The sequence below is a fragment of the Elephas maximus genome, chromosome 27, assembly GCF_024166365.1.
Source record: "Elephas maximus indicus isolate mEleMax1 chromosome 27, mEleMax1 primary haplotype, whole genome shotgun sequence".
Lineage (NCBI taxonomy): Eukaryota > Metazoa > Chordata > Mammalia > Proboscidea > Elephantidae > Elephas > Elephas maximus.
In genome coordinates, this window is record NC_064845.1 from 29237416 (window position 1) to 29264234 (window position 26819).

Below are 26819 nucleotides of genomic sequence, written 5' to 3' on the forward strand. Positions count from 1 at the left end.
AAAAAAAAAAAAAAACACTGAAGGCACTGGCAAAAAACAAGGCCCCAGGAATTGACGGAGTACCAATTGAGATGTTTCAACAAACAGATGCAACGCTGTAAGTGCTCGCTTGTCTACGCCAAGAAATTTGGAAGACAGCTACCTGGCAGCCGACTAGAAGAGATCCATATTTATGCCTATTCCCAAGAAAGGTGATCCAACCAAATGCACAAATTGTCAAACAATATCATTAATATCACATGCAAGAAAAATTTTGTTGAAGATCATTTTGAATGCTAAAGCAGCTGCAGCATTATATCAATAGGGAACCACCAGAAATTCAAGACGGATTTAGAAGAGGACATGGAACCAGGGATATCATCGCTGATGTCAGATGGATCCTGGCTGAAAGCAGAGAATACCAGAAGGATGTTTACATGTGTTTTATTGATTGTGCTAAGGCATTCAACTGTGTGGAACAAAACAAATTATGGATAACATTGCAGAGAATAGGTATTCCAGAACACTTAATTGTGCTCATGAGGAATCTGTACATGGATCAGGAGGCAGTCATTCAAACAGAACAAGGGGATATTGCATGGTTTAAAGTTAGGAAAGGTGTGCATCAGGGTTGTATCCTTTCACCATACCTATTCAATCTGTACGCTAAGCAAATAATCCGAGAAGATGGACTGTATGAAGAAGGACAGGGCATCATGATCGGAGGAAGACTCATTGACAACCTGTATTATGCAGAAGACACAACCTTGCTTGTTGAAAGTGAAGACGACTTGAAGCACTTATTGATGAAGATCAAAGACCACTAGCCTCAGTATGGATTACACCTCAACATAAAGGAAACAAAAATCCTCACAACTTGACCAACAAGGAACATCACTGTAAATGGAGAAAAGATTGAGGTTGTCAAGGATTTCATTTTATTTGCATCCACAATCAACATCCATGGAAGCAACAGTCAAAAAATCAAAAGATGCATTGCATTGGGTAAAACTGCTGCAAAAGATCTCTTTAAAGTGTCAAAAAGGCAAGACGTCCCTTTGAGGACTAAGGTGCACCTGACCCAAGCCATGGTGTGTTCAATTGCCTCATATGCACACAAAATCTGGACAATGAATAATGAAGCCTGAAGAAGAATTGATGCCTTTGAATTGTGGTGTTGGTGAAGAATACTGAATATACCATGAACTGCCAAAAGAATGAAGAAATCTGTCTTGGATGAAGTACAACCAGAATGCTCCTTGGAAGCAAGGATGGTGAGACTGGGTCTAATATACCTTGGACATGTTATCAGGAGGAATCAGTCCCTGGAGAAGGACATCATGCTTGGTAAAGCAGAGGATCAGCAAAAAAGAGGAAGAACCTCAAAGAAATGGGTTGACACAATGCCTGAAACAATGGGCTCAAGCATAGCAACGATTGTGAGGATGGTGCAGGACCTGGCAGGCTTTTGTTCTGTTGTGCACAGGGTCGCTATGAATTAGAACTGCCTCAATGGCACCTAACAACGACAGGGTTCTTGTGAGGATTAAATGAGATAATAACGTGTGAAGCACTGAGAAGATGGCTTGGCAAGAAGGAAGTACATGGCATATTTGAGATTTTTTTTACAATATAGCCTTGTGGTTTGTCATGTAGTTTATCGCACCTGTCAATAGTAATAATTTTATATTATTTCTTGACAATATTGACATACTTTTTCTCTGTTTCTAACTAAGATTATTGATTTCTTCTCCTTTTCAATTGAATTGGCCAAAATTCTGAACAGTATTAAATAATAATTGTGTTACTGGCCTTCCTGGTTTTACTAGATAAGGCTTCAACTTTGGTGAAGGTATGATGATGATCAGCCATTTGACAAAGATATTTTTGGAGGGGGGCCCAGATGTCAGAGTAGTCAGGCGCTTCCAGCGAACCCTCTTACAACAAAGACCCCCCAAAAAATCAAGTGAAACGATTGCATTTATGACAAGCTAAAAGCCCTGACCATGAAAGGCAAAGTTAGAAAATGGACTGAGTGGCAGGGGGAGGGAGAGATGGTCCAGAAGTGGACAGGGGTTGCTGGACCTGAATCGCTAGGAACCCTCAAGCTGCAGTGGGCTGATCGTAGTGTTTGGCCGCAGTATCCTCAGGGAGAAACAGCCAGCCGCACAGCCTACTGACACCTCCAGAACCAGAGAAGAGCGGCGCTCTCGCAAAAGCTAAGTGCTTGCATATATTTTACTGCACCCCCAGCCTGCAAGCCAGTTTCAGTGGCTGCCGATTTCCCTGGGCCTGAGATAGGTCCTGTTGTGTGTCCTGACCCATTCCCCTGGCCTTGGAGAAGGAATAAATTCACAGCTAAGGAAAAGATAATCTGCCAGCTCCACTAACCTGTGGAGCTGAGGACAGAAGCAGCTCCTGTCCAGGCATAAATGATCCGTGGATTTTGAATACCTTTCCCCCTCCATGGACATGTGTGGCCTATTTCAGGAGAATAGGACCCTGTTGGCAAACTGCAACTGCTTCAGCTGTGTGGTGGAGAAGTGGGCGTTTGATGTTTGACATTGCTTTCTCTATTAAACAGGGTCCTCACCTACCCACATCAGGGACCTAAGGACTGGTGGCTCCACTCAGGTCACCCAGCCAACCGCAACAGAGGTCGAAGGATAACTGGTACCTCCCAGTCCTTAAAACCAAAAGGATTGGGTGCCCAAGGTCCATCTGCAGGACCCATCCCACTGTGCGCTCAAGGGAACGGGGATGCTCTTTCCTCACAGACACTCAGGGGATGGATGTCAGCCCCCTTCATTGTTCAGAACATGACCCCCTGCTGCAACAAGATACTGGTACCTACACCAATCACCCCGGCCCCTCTAAGACTGTAGGACAGAGCCTGTACTACACACTTGATGACCAACTACCTGGACACCTGAGCTGAATTCATACAGGAAAAGTGAATGGGCTCCTAGGCTTATATACCTGGTAACAGCACTAGCCATCTGGTGACATGACGTTAGAGCTTCAAAGGTGGAAATAATCAAGCTAGCTCACTCACACAACCTATATGGATATATCAAAACAAAACAAAGTGAGGAGCTAGGATATAGTCGGCAAACATAAAATGAACTAATACAATACTTACAGAGGGCACAGAGACAACAGTCAATATCAAATCACATAAAGAAGCAGATGATGATCGCTTCAACAAGCTCTCAAAACAAAGAATCAACTGATATTCTGGATGAACGTGCCTTCCTGGAATTACTGGATGCAGAATACAAAAGATTAATATACAGAATGTTTCAAGACAACAGGAACGAGATCAGGCAATATGCAGAAAAGCCAAGGAACACACAGATAAAGCAGTTGAAGAAATTAAAAAAGTTATTCAAGAACATAACAAAAAATTTAATAAGCTGCAAGGATCCATAGAGATTTCAGTCCAAAATTCAAAAGATTAACAACAAAATTACAGAAGTAGACAACTAAATAGAAAGTCAGAGGAGCAGAATTGAGCAAATGGAAGGCAGAATTGGTGAGACAGAAGATAAAGCACTTGGCACCAATATATTAGAAGACAAATCAGATAAAAGAATTTAAAAAAATGAAGAAATCCTGTGAATCATGTGGGATTCTATCAAGAGAAATAACCCACGAGTGATTGGAGTACCAGAACAGGGAGGGATAACAGAAAATACAGAGAGAATTGTTGAAGATTTGTTGGCAGAAAACTTCCCTGATATCGTGAAAGATGAGAAGATATCTATCCAAGATGCTCATCGAACTCCACATAATGTAGATCTCAAAAGAAAGATAAAGAGATAATTTTAACAGCCAAAACCAAAACCAAAGATAAAGAGAGAATTTTAAGAGCAGTTAGGGATGAACGAAAAGTCACCTACAAAGAAGAGTCAGTAACAATGAGCTCAGACTACTCGGCAGAAACCATGGAGGGAAGAAGGCAATGGGATCACTTATATAAAAAATTGAAGGAAAAAAATTGCCAGCCAAAAATCATATATCCAGCAAGACCATATCTCAAATATGAAGGTGAAATTAGGACATTTCCAGATAAACAGAAGTTTAGGGAATTCGTAAAAACCAAACCAACACTAAAAGAAATACTAAAGGGAGTTCTTTAGTTAGAAAATCAATAATATCAGGTATTGACCCAAAACTAGAACACTGGGCAGAGCAATAGGAAGTCACCCCAGACAGGGAAATCAAGATTAAAAAATACTCAAAACGGTAACAACGGGAGGCAGAGCCAAGATGGTGGAATAGACAAATGCTTCTATCGAGCCCTCTTTACAACAAAGACCCAAAAAAATAAGTGAAACGAGTATATTTGTGACAAGCTAGGAGCCCTGAGCTTCAAAGGCAAGCTTAGGCAATGATCTGAGGGGCAGGAGGAGGAAGAGACCGTTCGGAAGTGGAGAGGAGTTACCAGACCTGAATCGTGGGGAGCACTCAGGCACCATTCCCGGAGCGGTGGTGGCGGTGGACTGGTACTAACATTCAGCCGCAGTTTCCTCAGGGAGAAACAGCCAGCCACACAGCCTACTTACACCTCCGGAACCTGAAAAGAACAGCGCTCCCGGCAGAAGCTAAGTACTTGTGTATATTTTCCCGCGCACCCCCCAGCCCCAAGCTGGCTTCAGCTGCTGAATTCCCTGGGCCTGAGATAGGCCCTGTTGAGCACCTAGAGCCATCCTCCTGGCCTTGGGGAAGGAAAAAATTTGCAACTGGGGGAAAAGATAATTTGCTAGCTCCACTAACCAGGGGAGCTCAGGACAGAAGCGGCTCCTGTCCAGGCATAAACCATCCATGGGCTTTCAGCACCCTTCCCTTCTGCATGGACCTGTGTGGGCCTATTTTGGGGGAATAGGCCATTGTTGGCAGAATCCAACCGTTTCAGCTGTATGGTGGAGAGGTGAGTGTTTGATGTTCAACATTGCTTTGCCTATTAAACAAGGTCCTCACCTACCCACATCAGGGACCTAAGGACTGGTAGCTCCACTCAGGTCACCAAGCCACCCACGACAGGGGTCTAAAGATTACTGGTACCTCCCAGTCCTTACAAACAAAAACATTGGATGCCCATGGTCCATCTGCAGAACCCACCCACCTGCACGCTCTAGGGACCAGGGACGCGCTTTCCTCAGAGACACTCAGGGGTTGGTTCTCAGTCCTCTGCTTTGTTCAGAGTGTGACCCCCTGCTGCAATCAGATACCAGTATATACGCCAATATCCCCTGCCCCTCTAAGACTGTAGGACAGAGCCTGTACCACACACTTGATGATCAGCTACCTCGACACCTGAGCTGAATTCATACAAGAAAACTGAATGGACTCCTAGACTGATATACCAGATAACAGCTCTAGCCATCTGGGGACAGGTCGTCAGAGCTCCAAAGGTGAAAGTAATCAAGCTAGCTCACTCAAGCAACTCATAGGGGTATACCAAAACAAAACAAAGCAAGAAGCTATGACACAGTAAGCAAGCATTAATTAATATGATAACTTATAGATGGCTCGGAGAAAACAGTCAATATCAAGTCACATAAAGAAACCGACCATGATCACCTCATAAAACTCTCAAAACAAAGATCCAGGGATCTTCTAGATGAAAGTGCATTCCTGGAATTACCAGAGCCAGAATACAAAAGTTTAATACACAGAACCCTTGAAGACATCAAGAAGGAAATGAGGCAACCCCCAGAACAAGCCAGGGAACACACAGATAAAGCAGCTTAAGAAACTAGAAAGATTATTCAGGACCATAACGAAAAGTTTAATAAGCTGGAAAAATCCATAGGCAGACAGCAATCAGAAATTCAGAAGATTAACAATAAAATTACATAAGTAGACAACTCAATAGAAAGTCAGAGGAGCAGAATTGAGCAAGTAGAAGCTAGAATTTTTGAACTTGAAGATAAATCACTTGGCCCTAATATATTTGAAGACAAATCAGATAAAAGAATTAAAAAAAATGAAGAAACCTTGAGAATCATGTGGGACTCTATCAAGAGAAATAACCCACGAGCGATTGGAGTACCAGAACAGGGAGGAATAACAAAAAATACAGAGAGAATTGTTGAAGATTTGTTGGCAGAATACTTCCCTGATATCGTGAAAGATGAGAAGATACCTATCCAAGATGCTCATCGAAGTCCACATAAGGTAGATCTTAAAAGAAAGTCACCAAGACATATTACAATCAAAGTTGCCAAAACCAAAGATAAAGAATTATAAGAGCAGCGATGGATAAACAAAAAGCCACCTACAAAGGAAAGCCAATAAGAATAAGCTCGGACTACTCGACAAAAACCATGCAGGCAAGAAGACAATGGGATGACATATTTAAAAAATTGAAGGAAAAGAATTCCCAGCCAAGAATCATATACCCAGCAAAACTGTCTCTTTAATATGAAGGTGAAATTGTGACATTTCCAGATAAACACAAGTTTAGGGATTTTTAAAAAACCAAACCAAAACTACAAGAAATACTGAAGGGAGTTCTTTGGTTAGAAAATCAGTAATATCAGGTATCAACTCAAGGCTAGAACACTGGGCAGAGCAATCAGAAGTCAACCCAGACAGGGTAATCCAAGAAAACAAAGCCAGATTATTCAAAAAAAAAAAAAAAAAAAAAAAAAGCTCAAAACAGGGTAATAGCAATATTATTATGTAAAAGAAGACAACATTAAAATACTAAAGAGGGACTAAGAAATGTAATCATATACCTTCCATATGGAGAGGAAGATATGGTGATACAAAGAATAAAAGTTCGGTTTAAATTTAGAAAAATAGGGGTAAACAAGGTAACCACAAAGGAGACAAACTATCCTACACATCAAAATAAAATACAAGGGAAAAATAGAGACTCAGCAGAAACAAAATTGACAACAACAAATATGAGGAAAGGACAATACATAAAGATAATCTACTCAGCACATAAAATTAAGTGGGAAAAAGAAACTGTCAACAACACACCAAAAAAGACATCAAAATGATAGCACTAAATTCATACCTATCCACAATAACTCTGAATATAAATGGACTAAATGCACCAATGAAGAGACAGAGAGTGGCAGAATGGATTAAAAAACAAGATCTGTCTATATGCTGCCTACAAGAGACACACCTTAGACTTAGAGACACAAACAAACTGAAACTCAAAGGATGGAAAAAATTATATCAAGCAAACAACAATCAAAAAAGAGCAGGACAGGAGCCAAGATGGCGGACTAGGCAGACGCTACCTCGGATCCCTCTTACAACAAAGACACGGAAAAACAAGTGAATCGATCACATACATAACAATCTACGAACCCTGAACAACAAACACAGATTTAGAGATGGAGAATGAACTAATACGGGGAAGCAGCGATTGTTTCCAGAGCCTGGAGCCAGCGTAACAGTCAGGTACGGCACAAGCACAGAGAGCGGCTCCACCCCCCTGAACTAACCCCGGGAGGGAGACCAGCCGGTTCCACGGGCGGCGTGGGACGCAGCCGGTAGGAGAAGTCCCCGGGAGGCAGTGACTGGTCTTGGAGCAGAAAGAGCAGCGTCCGAGCCGGGGAACCGTCGTCCTGCAGGGATTTGGACTGGACGCAGGTACGCCATAAACACGGAGAGTTGCTCCACCCCCCTGAACTAACCCCGGGAAGGGGATCAGCCGGGTCACGCAGGCGGCGTGGGACGCAGCCGGTAGGAGAAGTCCCTGGGAGGCAGCGGCTGGTATTGGAGCGGGGAGAACAGCGTCCCAGCCCAGACACTCGGTCACGGCACAAGCACGGGGACCTGCTGCACTCATCTGAACTAACCCGGGGAGGAGGCCCAACTGGTTCTCGGGGGCGGCAGGGCCACGTGGCTGAAGGGACCAGAAGTCCCCGGGAGACAGCGACTGATTTTGGAGTCGAGAGTGCACCGTCCCAGTAGGGGAGCCTTGACGCTGGGCGTGGGGCTGGAAGCGGAGGATCTGACCGTGACTCCAGCGGACCAGACCCCCCGGGGGCAATCTCCACACAGCCAGCACACATAGGCGACGCGCCCCGCGGGAGTCTCAGATATAATAGTCATTCCAAGCAAGACAAGGAACTCTGGCTATATTCTGAGGTGCTACTCTCCTATCTCTCTGTTCCCTCCCCCACCCTCCCCAGGCGGCTTCATTAACATCTGAATAGCCTGAGCCAGAGGGAGAACTCTGATAGGGATCTGACTGCATTTTTTTTTAGCAGATTTTCTGGAAAAACTAGTTTCCCAGTGATGGCTCGGAGACAACAATCCATATCAAACCACTTAAAGAAGCAGACCATGACAGCTTCTCCAACCCCCCAAACAAAAGAATCAAAATCTTTCCCAAATGAAGATACAATCTTGGAATTATCAGATACAGAATATAAAAAACTAATTTACAGACTGCTTAATGATATCACAAATGAAATTAGGATAACTGCAGAAAAAGCCAAGGAACACACTGGTAAAACTGTTGAAGAACTCAAAAAGATTATTCAAGAACATAGTGGAAAAATTAATAAGTTGCAAGAATCCATAGAGAGACAACATGTAGAAATCCAAAAGATTAACAATAAAATAACAGAATTAGACAACGCACTAGGAAGTCAGAGGAGCAGACTCGAGCAATTAGAATGCAGACTGGGACATCTGGAGGACCAGGGAATCGACACCAACATAGCTGAAAAAAAATCAGATAAAAGAATTTAAAAAAATGACGAAACCCTAAGAATCATGTGGGACTCTATCAGGAAGGATAACCTGTGGGTGATTGGAGTCCCAGAACAGGGAGGGGGGACAGAAAACACAGAGAAAATAGTTGAAGAACTCCTGACAGAAAACTTCCCTGACATCATGAAAGACGAAAGGATATCTATCCAAGATGCTCATTGAACCCCATTTAAGACTGATACAAAAAGAAAAACACCAAGACATATTATCATCAAACTCACCAAAACCAAAGATAAACAGAAAATTTTAAAAGCAGCCAGGGAGAAAAGAAAGGTTTCCTTCAAGGGAGAATCAGTAAGAATATGTTCTGACTACTCAGCAGAAACCATGCAGGCAAGAAGGGAATGGGACGACATATACAGAACACTGAAGGAGAAAAACTGCCAGCCAAGGATCATATATCCAGCAAAACTCTCTCTGAAATATGAAGGCGAAATTAAGATATTTACAGACAAACACAAGTTTAGAGAATTTGCAAAAACCAAACCAAAGCTACAAGAAATACTAAAGGATATTGTTTGGTCAGAGAACCAATAATATCAGATATCAGCACAACAGAAGGTCACAAAACAGAACGTCCTGATATCAACTCAAATAGGGAAATCACAAAAACAAATTAAGATTAATTAAAAAAAAATACACATAACAGGGAATCATGGAAGTCAATAGGTAAAAGATCACAATAATCAAAAAGAGGGACTAAATACAGGAGGCATTGAACTGCCATATGGAGAGTGATACAAGGCGATATAGAACAATACAAGTTAGGTTTTTACTTAGAAAAATAGGGGTAAACAATAAGGTAACCACAAAAAGGTATAACAACTGTATAACTCAAGATAAAAACCAAGAAAAACGTAACGACTCAACTAACATAAAGTCAAGCACTATGAAAATGAGGATCTCACAATTTACTAAGAAAAACGCCTCAGCACAAAAAAGTATGTGGAAAAATGAAATTGTCAACAACACACATAAAAAGGCATCAAAATGACAGCACTAAAAACTTATTTATCTATAATTACCCTGAATGTAAATGGACTAAATGCACCAATAAAGAGACAGAGAGTCTCAGACTGGATAAAGAAACACGATCCATCTATATGCTGCCTACAAGAGACACACCTTAGACTTAGAGACACAAACAAACTAAAACTCAAAGGATGGAAAAAAGTATATCAAGCAAACAATAAGCAAAAAAGAAGAGGAGTAGCAATATTAATTTCTGACAAAATAGACTTTAGACTTAAATCCACCACAAAGGATAAAGAAGGACACTATATAATGATAAAAGGGACAATTGATCAGGAAGACATAACAATATTAAATATTTATGCACCCAATGACAGGGCTGCAAGATACATAAATCAAATTTTAACAGAATTGAAAAGCGAGATAGATACCTCCACAATTATAGTAGGAGACTTCAACACACCACTTTCGGAGAAGGACAGGACATCCAGTAAGAAGCTCAACAGAGACACGGAAGACCTAATTACAACAATCAACCAACTTGACCTCATTGACTTATACAGAACTCTCCACCCAACTGCTGCAAAATATACTTTTTTTTCTAGCGCACATGGAACATTCTCTAGAATAGACCACATATTAGGTCATAAAACAAACCTTTGCAGAGTCCAAAACATCGAAATATTACAAAGCATCTTCTCAGACCACAAGGCAATAAAACTAGAGATCAATAACAGAAAAACTAGGGAAAAGAAATCAAATACTTGGAAAATGAACAACACCCTTCTGAAAAAAGACTGGGTTATAGAAGACATTAAGGAGGGAATAAGGAAATTCATAGAAAGCAAAGAGAATGAAAATACTTCCTATCAAAACCTCTGGGACACAGCAAAACCAGTGCTCAGAGGCCAATTTATATCAATAAATGCACACATACAAAAAGAAGAAAGAGCCAAAATCAGAGAACTGTCCCTACAACTTGAACAAATAGAAACTGAGCAACAAAAGAATCCATCAGGCACCAGAAGAAAACAAATAATAAAAATCAGAGCTGAACTAAATGAATTAGAGAACAGAAAAACAATTGAAAGAATTAACAAAGCCAAAAGCTGGTTCTTTGAAAAAATTAACAAAATTGATAAACCATTGGCTAGACTGACTAAAGAAATACAGGAAAGGAAACAAACAACCCGAATAAGAAATGAGAAGGACCACATCACAACAGAACCAAATGAAATTAAAAGAATCATTTCAGATTATTATGAAAAATTGTACTCTAACAAAGTTGAAAACCTAGAAGAAATGGATGAATTCCTGGAAAAACACTACCTACCTGAACTAACACATTCAGAAGTAGAACAACTAAATAGACCCATAACAAAAAAAGAGATTGAAACGGTAATCAAAAAACTCCCAACAAAAAAAAGCCCTGGCCCGGACAGCTTCACTGCAGAGTTCTACCCAACTTTCAGAGAAGAGTTAACACCACTACTACTAAAGGTATTCCAAAGCATAGAAAATGACGGAATACTACCCAACTCATTCTATGAAGCTACCATCTCCCTGATACCAAAACCAGGTAAAGACATTACAAAAAAGGAAAATTATACACCTATATCCCTCATGAACATTGATGCAAAAATCCTCAACAAAATTCTAGCCAATAGAATCCAACAACACATCAAAAAAATAATTCACCCTGATCAAGTGGGATTTATACCAGGTATGCAAGGCTGGTTTAATATCAGAAAAACCATTAATGTAATCCATCACATAAATAAAACAAAAGACAAAAACCACATGATCTTATCAATTGATGCAGAAAAGGCATTTGACAAAGTCCAACACCCATTCATGATAAAAACTCTTACCAAAATAGGAATTGAAGGAAAATTCCTCAAAATAATAAAGGGCATCTATGCAAAGCCAACAGCCAATATCACTCTAAATGGAGAGAACCTGAAAGCATTTCCCTTGAGAACGGGAACCAGACAAGGATGCCCTTTATCACCGCTCTTATACAACATCGTGTTGGAAGTCTTAGCCAGGGCAATTAGGCTAGACAAAGAAATAAAAGGTATCCGGATTGGCAAGGAAGAAGTAAAGTTATCACTATTTGCAGATGACATGATTATATACACAGAAAACCCTAAGGAATCCTGCAGAAAACTACTGAAACTAATAGAAGAGTTTGGCAGAGTCTCAGGTTATAAAATAAACATACAAAAATCACTTGGATTCCTCTACATCAACAAAAAGAACACCGAAGAGGAAATAACCAAATCAATACCATTCACAGTAGCCCCCAAGAAGATAAGATACTTAGGAATAAATCTCACCAAGGATGTAAAAGACCTATACAAAGAAAACTACAAAGCTCTACTACAAGAAATTCAAAAGGACATACTTAAGTGGAAAAACATACCCTGCTCATGGATAGGAAGACTTAACATAGTAAAAATGTCTATTCTACCAAAAGCCATCTATACATTTAACGCACTTCCGATCCAAATTCCAATGTCATATTTTAAGGGGATAGAGAAACAAATCACCAATTTCATATGGAAGGGAAAGAAGCCCCGGATAAGCAAAGCACTACTGAAAAAGAAGAAGAAAGTGGGAGGCCTCACCTTACCCGACTTCAGAACCTATTATACAGCCACAGTAGTCAAAACAGCCTGGTATTGGTACAACAACAGACACATAGACCAATGGAACAGAATTGAGAACCCAGACATAGATCCATCCACGTATGAGCAGCTGATATTTGACAAAGGACCAGTGTCAATTAACTGGGGAAAAGATAGCCTTTTTAACAAAGGGTGCTGGCATAACTGGATATCCATTTGCAAAAAAATGAAACAGGACCCATACCTCACACCATGCACAAAAACTAACTCCAAGTGGATCAAAGACCTAAACATAAAGACTAAAACGATAAAGATCATGGAAGAAAAAATTGGGACAATCCTAGGAGCCCTAATACAAGGTATAAACAGAATACAAAACATTACCAAAAATGATGAAGAGAAACCCGATAACTGGGAGCTCCTAAAAATCAAACACCTATGCTCACCTAAAGACTTCTCCAAAAGAGTAAAAAGACCACCTACAGACTGGGAAAGAATTTTCAGCTATGACATCTCCGACCAGCGCCTGATCTCTAAAATCTACATGATTGTGTCAAAACTCAACCACAAAAAGACAAACAACCCAATCAAGAAGTGGGCAAAGGATATGAACACACATTTCACTAAAGAAGATATTCAGGCAGCCAACAGATACATGAGAAAATGCTCTCGATCATTAGCCATTAGAGAAATGCAAATTAAAACTACATTGAGATTCCATCTCACTCCAACAAGGCTGGCATTAATCCAAAAAACACAAAATAATAAATGTTGGAGAGGCTGCAGAGAGATTGGAACTCTCATACACTGCTGGTGGGAACATAAAATGGTACAACCACTTTGGAAATCTATCTGGCGTTATCTTAAACAGTTAGAAATAGAACTACCATACAACCCAGAAATCCTACTCCTGGGAATATACTCTAGAGATACAAGAGCCTTCACACAAACAGATATATGCACACCCATGTTTATTGCAGCTCTGTTTACAATAGCATAAAGTTGGAAGCAACCAAGGTGTCCATCAACTGATGAATGAGTAAATAAATTGTGGTATATTCACACAATGGAATACTACGCATCGATAAAGAACAGTGACGAATCTCTGAAACATTTCATAACATGGAGGAACCTGGAAGGCATTATGCTGAGCGAAATCAGTCAGAGGCAAAAGGACAAATATTGTATAAGACCACTATTATAAGATCTTGAGTAATAGTAAACCTGAGAAGAACACATACTTTTGTGGTTACGAGGGGGGGAGGGAGGGAGGGTGGGAGAGGGTTTTTTATTGATTAATCAGTAGACAAGAACTGCTTTAGGTGAAGGGAAAGACAACACTCAATACATGGAAGGTCAGCTCAATTGGACTGGACCAAAAGCAAAGAAGTTTCCGGGATAAAATGAATGCTTCAGAGGTCAGCGGAGCAAGCGCGGGCGTCTGGGGAACATGGTTTGCGGGGACTTCTAAGTCAATTGGCAAAATAATTCTATTATGAAATCATTCTGCATCCCACTTTGAAATGTGGCGTCTGGGGTCTTAAATGTTAACAAGCGGCCATCTAAGATGCATCAATTGGTCTCAACCCACCTGGAGCAAAGGAAAATGAAGAACACCAAGGCCACACGACAACTAAGAGCCCAAGAGACAGAAAGGGCCACATGAACCAGAGACTTACATCATCCTGAGACCAGAGGAACTAGTTGGTGCCCAGCCACAATCGATGACTGCCCTGACAGGGAGCACAGCAGAGGACCCCTGAGGGAGCAGGAGATCAGTGGGATACAGACCCCAAATTCTCATAAAAAGACCAAACTTAATGGTCTGACTGAGACTGGAGGAATCCCGGTGGCCATGCTCCCCAGACCTTCAGTTGACACAGGACAGGAACCATCCCCGAAGACAACTCATCAGAAATGAAAGGGACTGGTCAGCGGGTGGGAGAGAGACGCTGATGAAGAGTGAGCTAATTATATCAGGTGGACACTTGAGAGTGTGCTGGCAACTCTTGTCTGGAGGGGGGATGGGAGGATAGAGAGAGGGAAGCCGGCAAAATTGTCAAGAAAGGAGAGACTGAAAGGGCTGACTCAAGAGGGGGAGAGCAAGTGGGAGTAGGGAGTGAGATGTATGTAAACTTATATGTGACAGACTGATTGGATTTGTAAACGTTCACTTGAAGCTTAATAAAAGTTATTAAAAAAAAAAAAAAAAAGAGCAGGACAGGGTAGAACTGCCCCACAGGATTTCCAAGGCTGTAAATCTTTAGGTAAGCAGACTCACATCTTTCTCCCACAGAGTTGCTAGTGGGTTCCAAGGACTGACCTTTTGGCTAGAGGCCCAGTGCTTAACCGTCCTGTCACCACAGCCCCTTACACACCTTACCTCTTCTAAAACCTGAGTCTGGAGACAATATGTGTAGGCCCTGTGGGGAGAGAGAACACCAGATATCCTCATGAGCAAATGGGGAGCCACAGCCCCTGGTAGGACATGGTGACAGAGCCGGGGAGGTTCCTCACTCCAGAACCTTCTGTCCTAGTCCAGTTTCCTATGGAGAGGCTTCCTCCCGGGGTCAGTGCTTTCCGGGTTGAAGTTAGCACAAAGGCTGTTCGGGGTTGGCGCTGACAAGAGTCTAAGCGCAGGTTTCAAACCGTGCCTGGTCAGGATACAGATATTCTTCTGCAAAGTCTGGGTACATGTGTGCAAACCTGTCAGCAAAAGAGATTCTTCTCATCTTCATCCACACCGCTGAAGAGGTCTATCAGAAGCAGCTCTGCCACGCCCAAGGCCGTCTTCAGAATGCAGGACAGGTCTTCCTCATTTATGCAGCCGTCCCATCTTGAATGGCAGCTGGATGGTGTCCAGAGTCTCAGACGCTCTGCAGACCACGGACAAGGCGATCACATATTCCCGCAGGTCTATCTTGCCACCTCCGCTCTCGTCAAACAGTGAGAACATGCAGTCCAGCGTGTCGGAAAGGGGTACCTCCAAGTACTCCGTGAACTCCACAAGTCAGTCTTCTCGCCCTTCTTCACCTTGCGCTTTCTGATCTTTTTCAGGGTTTTCTAGCTTTAGCCCCAGGCCTCTCACAAGCCTGGCGAATTCTAGAAGGCAAGTGTCGTAGGGAAGACGGACTGTCCTTCCGCTGGGGCCAGCTAACAATCCTCAAACGTGAAATCCATGATGGAGACGCCCAGGGTCTCTGCCATGACGCGCCTCATGCTGCTGGCGTATAGCACCGGGCTCCTCTTCACCTTGGAAGGGTGGTAAACTGGGAGAAACTCAATTTCCACCTAACTGTGAAACTGACACAGGGCGAGCCACAGCATTTCCAGCACTCCAGGTCCTTGCCACGTCCACATGATCGTGTCCAGCTTATTTGTGTATCCTAAAACCACAGGCTGGACAGGAACACCAAGGATAAACACACCAGTCATGAAGGTAGTTTCACAGGTCCCATTGGTACAAGTACCTTCTGGAAAAATCATTGTCATAACTTCCCATTGGACTAAGCCCCTTTCTTTATCTCTTCCACTGTTTTCCTGCACAAGTCCTGGTCTGATCCGGACACACTGGCCGGATGTACTTGATCAGAGTTCCCCATATGGGGATACCCCTGCTCTCTGCCTTCATCACGATGGACGACATGGTCATGGTCACGGGAACGACGTCGAAGTACGAGGGGTGTGGTGCCAAGGGCCAGGATGGCCGCCTCAGTCGGTAGGGCCTGTCACCCCTTCTGGGCCACCGGGTGGAAGCCGCCGGCATATCACGTGGTCTGCATGACTGCCTTGAGCGGGAAGTCCACGACCTTCTGCCACAAGCCAGCGGCTCTTCTGGTTCTCTCTCAGCAAATCCCAGTGAAGGTACAAAAGCGAAGGACCAGGCGAACAGCATCATGAAGGCGGCAAACAGGAGTCGGATGGGGAAGAGGGTCAGCGTCATGATGGCGATCTGGGCCTTCTGCAGAGTGCTGAAGCGCAGCTCGTGCCTGAAGGGGTTCTACCCTGGGGGTGACAGCCACCGCTTCACCTGCACCTGCGCTGGAGGAGTTGGCGGCTGAGACAGAGCGGCCTCTGGCAGGTCTCCCCAGCCGCAGAGCCACCACCGTGAGAAGAGCCCGAGCGGACCGAGCGGACCGAGGCAGAGGGCGGGCAGACCCCTTATAATTCTTCTCATTTCTGTAGGGTTGGTAGTGGTGCCCCCTCTTTCATTCCTGATTTTGGTAATCGGTGTCTTCTCTTTCGTTTTCTTGGTCAGTCTGGCCAAAGGTTAAAGGTTTGTCAATTTTGTTGATCTTTTCAAAAAGCCAACTCTTGGTTTATTTGATTTTCTCTGGGTTTTTCTTTCAGCCACAGTATTATTTCATCCCTCTTGCTTGCTTTGTGTTTAGCTTGCTCACTGTTTTGTAGTTTCCATTTGAGACTTCTTTCTATCACAGGCATTTAAAGTTATACATTTCTTTACAAGCAATGCTTGAGATACATCCCATATGTTTTGATATGTTGTGTTTTTGTTTTCATTAAGTCCAAATTATTTTTAATGTCTCTTCTGTTTTCTTCTTTGATGCATGGATTATTTTGAAGTGCGTAAATTTTCAAGTATTTGGTGTTTTCTCATATTTCTTTCTGTTGTGGATTTCTAATTTAATTCCATTGTGGTCAGAGAATCAGAGAACACACTTTGCATAATTTCAGTCTTTTTAATTTTATTGAGACTTGTTTTTGGCTCCTGTACAAGGCCTACCCTGGAAAATGTTCCATGTATACTTGAAAAGAGCTTGTGTTCTGCAGTCCCTGGGCATTTTATAAATATCAGTTATGTCAAGTTGATGAGTAGTGTTAAAGTCTTCTGTAGTTATTCCATCAATGACTGAGAGTGGGGTATTGAAAGTCCTAACTATTATTGATAAATTGTCTATTTCCTCTTTTAATCCTTCCGGTATCTGCTTCATGCATTTTGGGGGTCTGTTGTTGAAGGACATTTATAATTGTTATATATTCTAGATGTATTGACTATCAAAAAGGTCCATAGTAATATTTGTTTTAAAGTCTATTTAATGTGATATTAATATAGCCATTCCAGCTCTCTTATGGTTACTATTTACATACTATATCTTTTTCTATTCTTTACTTTCAACCTACTTGTGTCTTTGAATCTAAGGTGTTCCTCTTGTAAGCAGCAAGACCCATTGTTGGATCTTGCTGTTTTATCCAGTCACATAATCTCTGCCTTTGGACTGCGTGTTTAGTCCATTCAATTTTAACGTTCTCATTGATACGGTTAGGTTTTCTTTTGCTATTTTGCTAGTTGTTTTCTGTTTGTTTCAATGAAGTAATAGAACAATTAAAGTTTTAAGTTTAATAAGAAGCATCAATATATTTGGAAACTACTAAATTATTTCTCACTAAAGAAAAATCCAAAAGAGAAGAAATGACTCACACTTCTGTCATTCAAACTTAACTTCACTTAACATTGTGGTATATTTTCTTCCAGTCTTTCTTATTCTTCATAGATATTTGTCTGCTTTTTTTCCTCCCAGAGTTTATATCATACTACACATACAATTATTGTATATTTTCTTACAGAAGTATATTATATGCATTTTGCATGGGTTTGAACCACAGAAGAGCCATCACCAGCCAAGATACCCTTGAAGCAGTCATGTGGAAGACTTTTTGAATAAATGAAGTGGCTCTGAATGGTCCTGTTGCTTAAATGACTGCACTTATCAAAAAGTTGAATATGTCAGAAGGTTGAGACAAACGGTTAATGTGCTTGGCTGCTAACTGAAAGGCTGGAGATTCGAGTCTACCCAGAGGCGCCTCAGAAGAAAGGCTTTTGGGTCTAGTTCCAAAAAACAATCAAACATTTAAAACCCTATGGAGTATAGTTCTACTCTGACACATGTGGCGTCTCCATGAGTCAGAATCAGCCTGACAGCAACTGTTTGGGGTTAAAAGGCAAGGTGTCTGAACAGCACCTGCTGCATCAAGTCTTTGTACTACACACCTGGTCTCTGGGTCCTGTGTTTTTAGCTTCCTATTTACTTTTTTAAATAAAAGAAAGATGTTTGCTTTTGTAAGTTTGGTAAAATTCACCTGTAAAATGGCTGGGCTTACTGTCTTGAGGGAGTGGTGTGGATAGTTGTCTACTACTGATTTTATGTAAATGCTGATATTAAGCTTATTGATTTTATTTAAACCTTTTGTCTCTTTGTCTATTAGTTTTTGATGGTGCATTTGCTGATTCTCCAAGTAGTTTCACCAAATTATGCTTGTTGTAGAGAGATTCTCCAATTCTGTTAGAGTAAAATCAAAGACATTTATTGAAGCCAATATGTCATTCAAATGGAGACCGTGAAAACCTCAGAGTCCGAAGCTCATGGATCCAAGGGAGAGAGTGCAAATTACACAATAGTTATATGCCATAGGAGGAACTACAAAACACAATATTCTGATTGGTTTACAGTGACTGAAATCAATCAAAGGTGGGAGAAAGCAAAACATGATTTTTAACATTAGTGGTTACATATAGCTAAAAAAAAAAATTCATACATTAATTGGCTAAAGGACAAAATTGCAAGGTATGTGTTTGTGGAGAAGGTCTCATAACCATCACAAAATGATGACATGATGATGGCGTAACAGATCCTGTCGGGAACAGATTGCTAAACATTACCTTGCTCAGAACAGAAGATTTTCTGGACTGATTTAACACAAAAACTTTCAATAAGGTTTGGTTACAGACACCAGGACATGTAATATCCACATTCTTAGCCTGACCACAAAGAATAGAGTTTCCTTAATGACAGGGTTGGTTCCTAAGCAACAGGGTTTGAATCTGTGTGAAAGATTATACTAAGCTTTAGCATTAGTTAACCCATTTTACTTTACATCAGATGCCTCTTTTGATTTTATATTCCACATCATTCTGTTCTTTTGATCAAGGGTTCTGAAGAGCATCCTTTGTTCACAGTTATGGGCATAATGTCTTCTGCATGAGTTTGTCAATATGCTACTCCCAGGTGGTGGCTCAACCTTCATAATTTATGCCTTTCTAGTTTTTCACGTTAAGCCCCTTTTCCCACATAATCAGGGGCCATCGGTATCTTGGTTGCTGGGCAGCTCCAGTACGTCCATCATGCTATGGCTCAGCAGCTGTCTTCAGTGATTTCGGTATGGGGAGTGGATAGGGTATGGCCACATTGGAGGAACAACCTGACTTACTTTCAAATGGCTAACATAAGTCATAAGGCTTCTCTGATTTTGGGTTCCTGAATTCAGTGTTGATATGCATAATTCTTTGAGCATGATCTTGAATGCAGTGTTGATATACATAATTCTCTGAGCATGAGATGAAGCAGGGTTATCAGTTCCTGTTGTAGATGCACATCGCATAACACATTTTATAATTCCAATAAAAAAAGATTATTGTTAAAATAATTAACCCAGTTTGCGACAGAGACCGTAACCAAGAACCTGCACTATTAAGTAGCCAATTGAAGATATAAAAAAAGAATGGTAAAGTTACAGGGGGTATAGACTGTACCCAAACAGCCATTGGATGAATCTTAGCAATATCCTGTTCAACATCTCCAGTTAATCCAAGAGCAACAACAGGCGTTAGCAATGGAGCAAAACTCTCCTTGCTGGGCTAAGAGGAAATCTAGAACTATTTCATGGTCCAATACTACTTTTGCCAAGGATTCTAAAGTTTTCATTGGGCGGCCGTTCCATTGGCCACATCATCAACAATTTTAGCCATACTGGCAGATAAATTGCTAATGGGATGTTCTATTGCATAGTACCAAGCCAGGGCACAACAGCACACAAGAAGGATCTCCCCATCCTGGGTAATAAATGATGGGATTATCTGAGAGGACAAGTTCTATCTTCTTTATGGATATTAATTTCAAGTTACTGTTCCATAGCAAGGTGTCATTGTATGAATGAATACTCATGGTAACTCCTAGCATCTTTAAGGTACATGGGCCTAGCATATATTCCAACCATGTAAACATGACAATGCCCAAATATAGAGTGACTTATCAGAGTTTTTCCTTGAATAAGCTGATCCTCCACACAAAAAGACACATCTAGATGGGGCACACAACATGCCTGCCCAGGTTTGAATATAAGGAAACAGGATGGACTGATTGGCCCTTCTGAGTCACTTTGCAGTTAATGAATCATCACGAATGGATAATTCTCCAAATTCCAGGGATCCTTGAGTCACGCACAAACTGAGAGTTTTTTATTATTTTTAAAATGACTATCTGCTACTACTGTAGAGTAATATTGAACACATCAAGAAAAAGATTGCATGGTGTGGGTAGAATAAAACATTCTAACCATGCATTGGTAAGATTGAAACAGGGAGTTAATGGATAAGTGGGTAATTCTGGAAGTAGCCATGATGTGACATGGATAGCCCATTTAAAGAGTTTCTCAAAATCAACAGTAAAATCAGGTGTGGATTTATAATCTAATACTGGCACAGCAAAAGGATCGGTATGATCTTGTGTAGACTGAGGGGAAGAGTGATGCATCCAGCACTCAATTAAATTGTTAGCACCGGCTACTGAAATAACTAATTTGATAAAAGCATTTTCTTACCAAGCAATAGAAAAAGGAAACAATAAAGGTATTAAAGCAGTAATGGGAGTCATGATTAGAACACAAATATGGAAAAGGAATACTACCACAAACATTCAGAAAAAATAATTGTGCCTGTAATTACCAAGGAAACCCTGATGGTGTAGTAGTTAAGGTTCAGCTGCTAACCAAAAGGTCTGCAGTTCAAATGGACCAAGTGCTCCTTGGAAACCCTATGGGGCAGTTCTACTCTGTCCTATGGGGTCGCTATGAGTCAGAAAGTATTCAGCAGCAATGGGTTTGGTTAAAATTACCAAACTAACTCCAAAAATCTCCAAAAGTTGCATAAATGTTTACCAAGAAATAATTCTTAAGTATATAACATACAGAAAAGCTAAAGCTAGAAAGATAGCAGTATATCAGAGTCTAAAGCTTAGCCACCTGCATGTTCCAGCTCCATGACCTGGGGTAAGTCATCCACTCTTGTAGTCATCTACTTCATGTTTGAACACAAGTGAATTTCACTTTGAGTTCTTCTGTGACTTCTAGTACAAACAGGTGCTGTAGTCTTTTTCAGTTGAGATAAATGGACCCACTCCTTAACTCCTCGTAATTTAGCCACACAAGGATGAATTAGGGGGAATAGGTATGGACCCTTCCAACAAGGCTCAAGTGAATCCTTTAATTGGTGTGTCTTCCAATAAACATAGTTGCTAGGTCCAAGAGGAGGCATTGTACCTCCGCCATCAAATGCTTGCTTGAGGAGCATACTCCTTGGCATAATGAATTAAGGCCTGGCAATATTTTAATAAATTGGCTTCGATCAAATCTGAATCAGCAGTTCCTGATAAATAAGGTAAATTCATTGGCTACCCTGCAATTATCTCATAAGGGGTCAATTTATGAGGGTCAGGTCAGCCACACTGAAGACGAAAGTTTTGCCAATTAGGTCTTTATGATACCATTGTTCCGTTCTACAAATCCAGAGGACTGCGTGTGGTAAGAACAATGGAGCTGACAAAAAACAGGAAATATTTTACAAATAGCAGCAATCACTTGTCCAGTAAAGTGGGGTACCTAAATCACTGCAAAGGATGGCTGGAGCCGCAAGTGCGAACGATATTTTCCAGCAATTTCTTAGCCACAAAAGTTGCCATAGCTTGGTGACGGGGAAAATCTTCTACTAAATGTGAATATCCACAAATCACAACTAAAACAAATGTATAACCATTGGAGGAAGTTAGTTGAATAAAATCCACTTACTATTTGAACACAGGTCCTATTAGCAATGGGTATCTCCCAAGAGATACCCTGATGATGAGGGTATCCCTCTGGTGACGGTTGGTAGATTTTACCTCCATTATACTCAGAACAAACAGAACACAGCCTCGCTACTTGATTTGAAGCCTTCCAAAGTGTCCCCAAAAATATTTATGTAAAATTCCCATTGTCTTGTCCCTGCTCCATGATCCTTCACATGAAAGGTCATGACCAAAGGATGTGTAAGTCCTTGAAGATAACTGGTTTTGAATCTGGCCTTTCCCAAAGGAAGGTATTCTTACTAATTTTACAACTGACCTGTCATGGATTGAATTGTGTCCCCCCAAAATATGTGTATCAATTTGGCTAGGCTCGATACCAAGTGTTGTGCGGCTGTCCACAATTTTGTCATCTGATGGGATTTTCCTGTGTGTTGTAAATCCTATTTCTATGATGTTAATGAGATGGGATTAGTAGCAGTTATGTTAATGAGGCAGGACTCAATATACAAAATTAGATTGTATCTTAAGCCAATCTATTTTGACATACCAGACAGAAGTGAGCAGACAGACACAGGGACCTAACACAATCAAGAAGCAGCACCAGGAGAAGAGTGCGTCCTTTGGAACTGAGGTTCCTGCACTAAGAGGCTCCTAGACCAAGAGAAGATTGATGACAAGGACCTTCCTCCAGGGCTAACAGAGAGAGAAATCCATCGTCTGGAGCTTGCACCCTGAATTCTGTCTTCTAGCTTCCTAGACTGAGAGAATAATTCTGTCTTAAAGCCATCCACTTGTGGTATTCCTGTCATAGCAGCCCTAGATAACCAAGACAGAATTTGTTACCAGGAGTGAGGTACTGCTCTAAAAGATACCTAAAATATGGATGCAGAGGAGGGAGTGACCAAAATGGTGGAATAAACAAATGCTTCCAGTGAGCCCTCTTACAACAAAGACCTGAAAAAACAAGTGAAATGAGTATATTTATGACAAGCCAGGAGCCCTGAACATCAAAGGCAGGTTAGAAAATGAACTGAGAGTCAGGGGGAGGAAGAGACATTTCAGAAGCAGAGAGGCGTTACTGGACCTGAATCACTGGGAGCACTCAGGCACCATTCCTGGGAGTGGCTGTGGCAGGCTGGTACTAGTGTTTGGCAGCAGTTTCCTCAGGGAGAAGCAGCCAGCCACACAGCCTACTCATACCTCTGGAACCAGAGAAGAACAGTGCTCTTGGCAAAAGGTAAGTACCTGCGTATATTTTACCACACCACCCCCTCCCCGATCCCAAGCTGGCTCCAGCAGATGATTTCCCTGGCTCTGAGATAGGCCCTATTCAGCACCTAGAGCCATTCTCCCAGCCTTGGAGAAGGAATAAATTTGCAATTAGGGGAAAAGATAATTTGCCAGCTCCATTAACCAGAAGAGCTCAGGACAGGAGCGGCTCCTGTCTAGGCATAAACGGTCCATGGACTTTGAGTACCTTTCCCCTCTGCATGGACTTGTGTAGGCCTATTTCAGGAGAGTAGGCCCTCCTTGGCAGACTACAACTGTTTCAGCTGTGTGGTTGAGAGGTGAGAATTTGATGTTTGACATTGCTTTGCTTATTACACAGGGTCCTCACCTACCCACATCAGGGGCTAGAGGGCTGGAGGCTCCACTCAGGTCACCCAGCCACCCGTGACAAGGATCCAAGGAGAACTGGTACCTCCCAGTCCTTACAACCAAAAACATTGGGTGCCCATGGTCTGTCTGCAGAGCCCCCCACCCCCCACCTATAGGCTCGAGGGAACAGGGACATGCTTTCCTCAGAGACATGTGGGGGACGATTCTCAGGACCCCGGCCTTGTTCAGAGTATGATGCCCTGCTGCAACCAGGTACCAGTACCTACACCAATCACCCCTGCCCCTCTAAGACTGTAGGACAAAGCCTGTACCACATATTGATAATCGGCTACCTGGACACCTGAGCTGAATTCATGCAAGAAAATTGAATGGACCCCTAGACTGATATACCTGATAACAGCTGTAGCCATCCAGGGACAGGACATCAGAGCTCCAAAGGTGAAAATAATCAAGCTAGCTCACCCAGGCAACCCATTTGGGAATATCAGAACAAACCAAAGCAAAAAGCTACAACACAGTAAGCAAACATAAAATAAACTAATACAATAACTTATAGATGGCTCAGGGACAACAGTAGATATCAAGTCACATAAAGCAACAGACCATGATCACCTCAACAAGCTCTCAAAACAAAGAATCAAGGGATCTTCTAGATGAAAGTGCCTTCCTGGAATTGCCAAAGGCAGAATACAAAAGATTAATATACAGAACCCTTCAAGACATCAGGAAGGAAATGAGGAGATACGCAGAACAAGCCAAGGAACACACAGATAAAGTAGCTGAAGAAATGAAAAAGGTTATACAAGAACATATTGAAAAATTTAATAAGCTGGAAAAATCCATGGACAGACAGCAATTAGAAACTCAGAAGAGTAACAATAAAATTACAGAAGGAGCAAATGAATAGAAAGTCAGAGGAGCAGAACTGAGCAAGTGGAAAGCAGAATCTCTGAAGTTGAAAATAAAGCACTTGGCACCAATATATTACAAGAAAAATCATATAAAAGAATTTGAAAAAAATGAAGAAACCTTAAGAATCATGTGGGACTCTAACAAGATAAATAACCTATGAATGACTGCAGTACCAGAACAGGGAGGGATAACAGAAAATACACAGAGAATCATTGAAGATTGTTGGCAGAAAACTTCCCTGATATCGTGAAAGATGAAAAGATATCTCTCTAAGATGCTCATCGAATTCCACATAAGGTAGATGTTAAAAGAAAGGCACCAAAACATATTATAGTCAAACTTTCCAAAACCAAAGATAAAGAGAGAATTTTAAGAGCATCTAGAGATAAACGAAAAGTCACCTACAAAGAAGAGTCTATAAGAATAAGCTCGGAGTACATGGCAGGAACCATGCAGGCAACAAGGCAATAGGATGCCTTATATAAAAAACTCAAGGCAAAAAATTGCCAGCCAAGAATCATATATCCAGCAAAACTGTGTCTCAAATATGAAGGTCAAATTAGGACATTTCCAGATAAACAGAAGTTTAGGGAATTCATAAAAACCAAACCAAAACTACAAGAAATACTAAAGGGAGTTCGTTGGTTAGAAAATCAATAATACTAGGTATCAGCCCAAGACTAGAACACTGGGCGGAGCATCAGAAGTCAACCAAGACAGTGAAATCAAAAAAATAAATCAAAATTTAAAAAACGCTCAAGAGTAAGTGGGAGTATGGAGTAAGGTGTATATAAGCTTATATGTGACAGACTGACTTGATTTGTAAACTTTCACTTAAAGCACAACAAAAATTATTTTAAAAAAAGCTCAAAACAGGGAAAAAGTGATGTTATTATGTAAAAGAAGACAACATTAAAAAAATAAAGAGGGACTAAGAAATGTAGTCATAGACCTTCCATATGGAGACAAATACAAGGCAATACACCGAAATAAAAGTCAGGTTTAAATTTAGAAAAGTAAGGGTAAATAATAAGGTAACCACAAAAGAGACAAACTATCCAACACATGAAAATAAAATGCAAGAAAAAAATACAGACTCACCAAAAAAAAAAATCAACAACAAGGAATATGAGGAAAGGTAAACTATTCAGCACATAAAATTAAGTGCGAAAAAGAAACTGTCAACAACACACAAAAAAAGACATCAAAATGACAGCACTATATTCATTAAAGAAAAAAAATTCATACCTATCCATAACTACGCTGAATGTAAATGGACTAAATGCACCAATAAAGAGATGGAGAGTGCCAGAATGGGTTTAAAAAAAATCCCTCTATATGCTGCTTACGAGAGACACACCTTAGACTTAGAGACACAAACAAACTAAAACGCAAAGGGTGCAAAAAAATATATCAAGCAAACAACAATCAAAAAAGAGCAGGAGTGGCAATAGTAATTTGTGACAAAAGAGACTTTAAAGTTAAATCCATCGGAAAGGATAAGGAAGGACACTATATAATGATTAAAGGGACAATATACTAAAAAGATATAACCATATTAAATATTTTTGCACCCAATGACAGGGCTGCAAGATACATAAAACATGCTCTATCAGTATTAAAAAGTGAGAGAAACAGTGCCACAATAATAGTAGGAGACTTCAACACACCGCTTTCGATGAAGGACAGGACATACAGAAAGAAGCTCAATAAAGACACAGAAGATCTCGACGCCACAATCAACCAACCTGACCTCATAGACATATACAGAACACTCCACCCAACAGCAGCCACGTATACTTTCTTTTCCAATGCACATGGAACATTCTCTACAATAGACCACAGAATCCAAAAGATTGAAACATTACAAAGAATCTTCTCTGACCATAAGGCCATAGAACTAGAAATGAATAACAGAAAAAGCAGGGAAAAGAAATCTAATACTTGGAAACTGAACAATACCTTGCTCGAAAAAGACTGGAGTATAGAAGACATTAAGGACAGGATAAAGAAATTCACAGAATCCAATGAGAATGAAAACACTTCCTATGAGAACCTTTGCGACACAGTAAAAGCAGTGCTCAGAGGTCAATTTATA

General features: G+C 41.1%; 1 protein-coding gene and 1 pseudogene across 1 annotated transcript in view; one reads left to right on the forward strand and one right to left on the reverse strand.

The window, feature by feature from the left end:
* Nucleotides 1-26819, forward strand: part of LOC126068252 (ral guanine nucleotide dissociation stimulator-like) — a 469734-nt gene that overhangs the window by 361803 nt on the left and 81112 nt on the right. The window lies entirely within an intron of this gene.
* LOC126068320 (lysophosphatidylcholine acyltransferase 1-like) lies at nt 14975-16427 on the reverse strand (annotated as a pseudogene).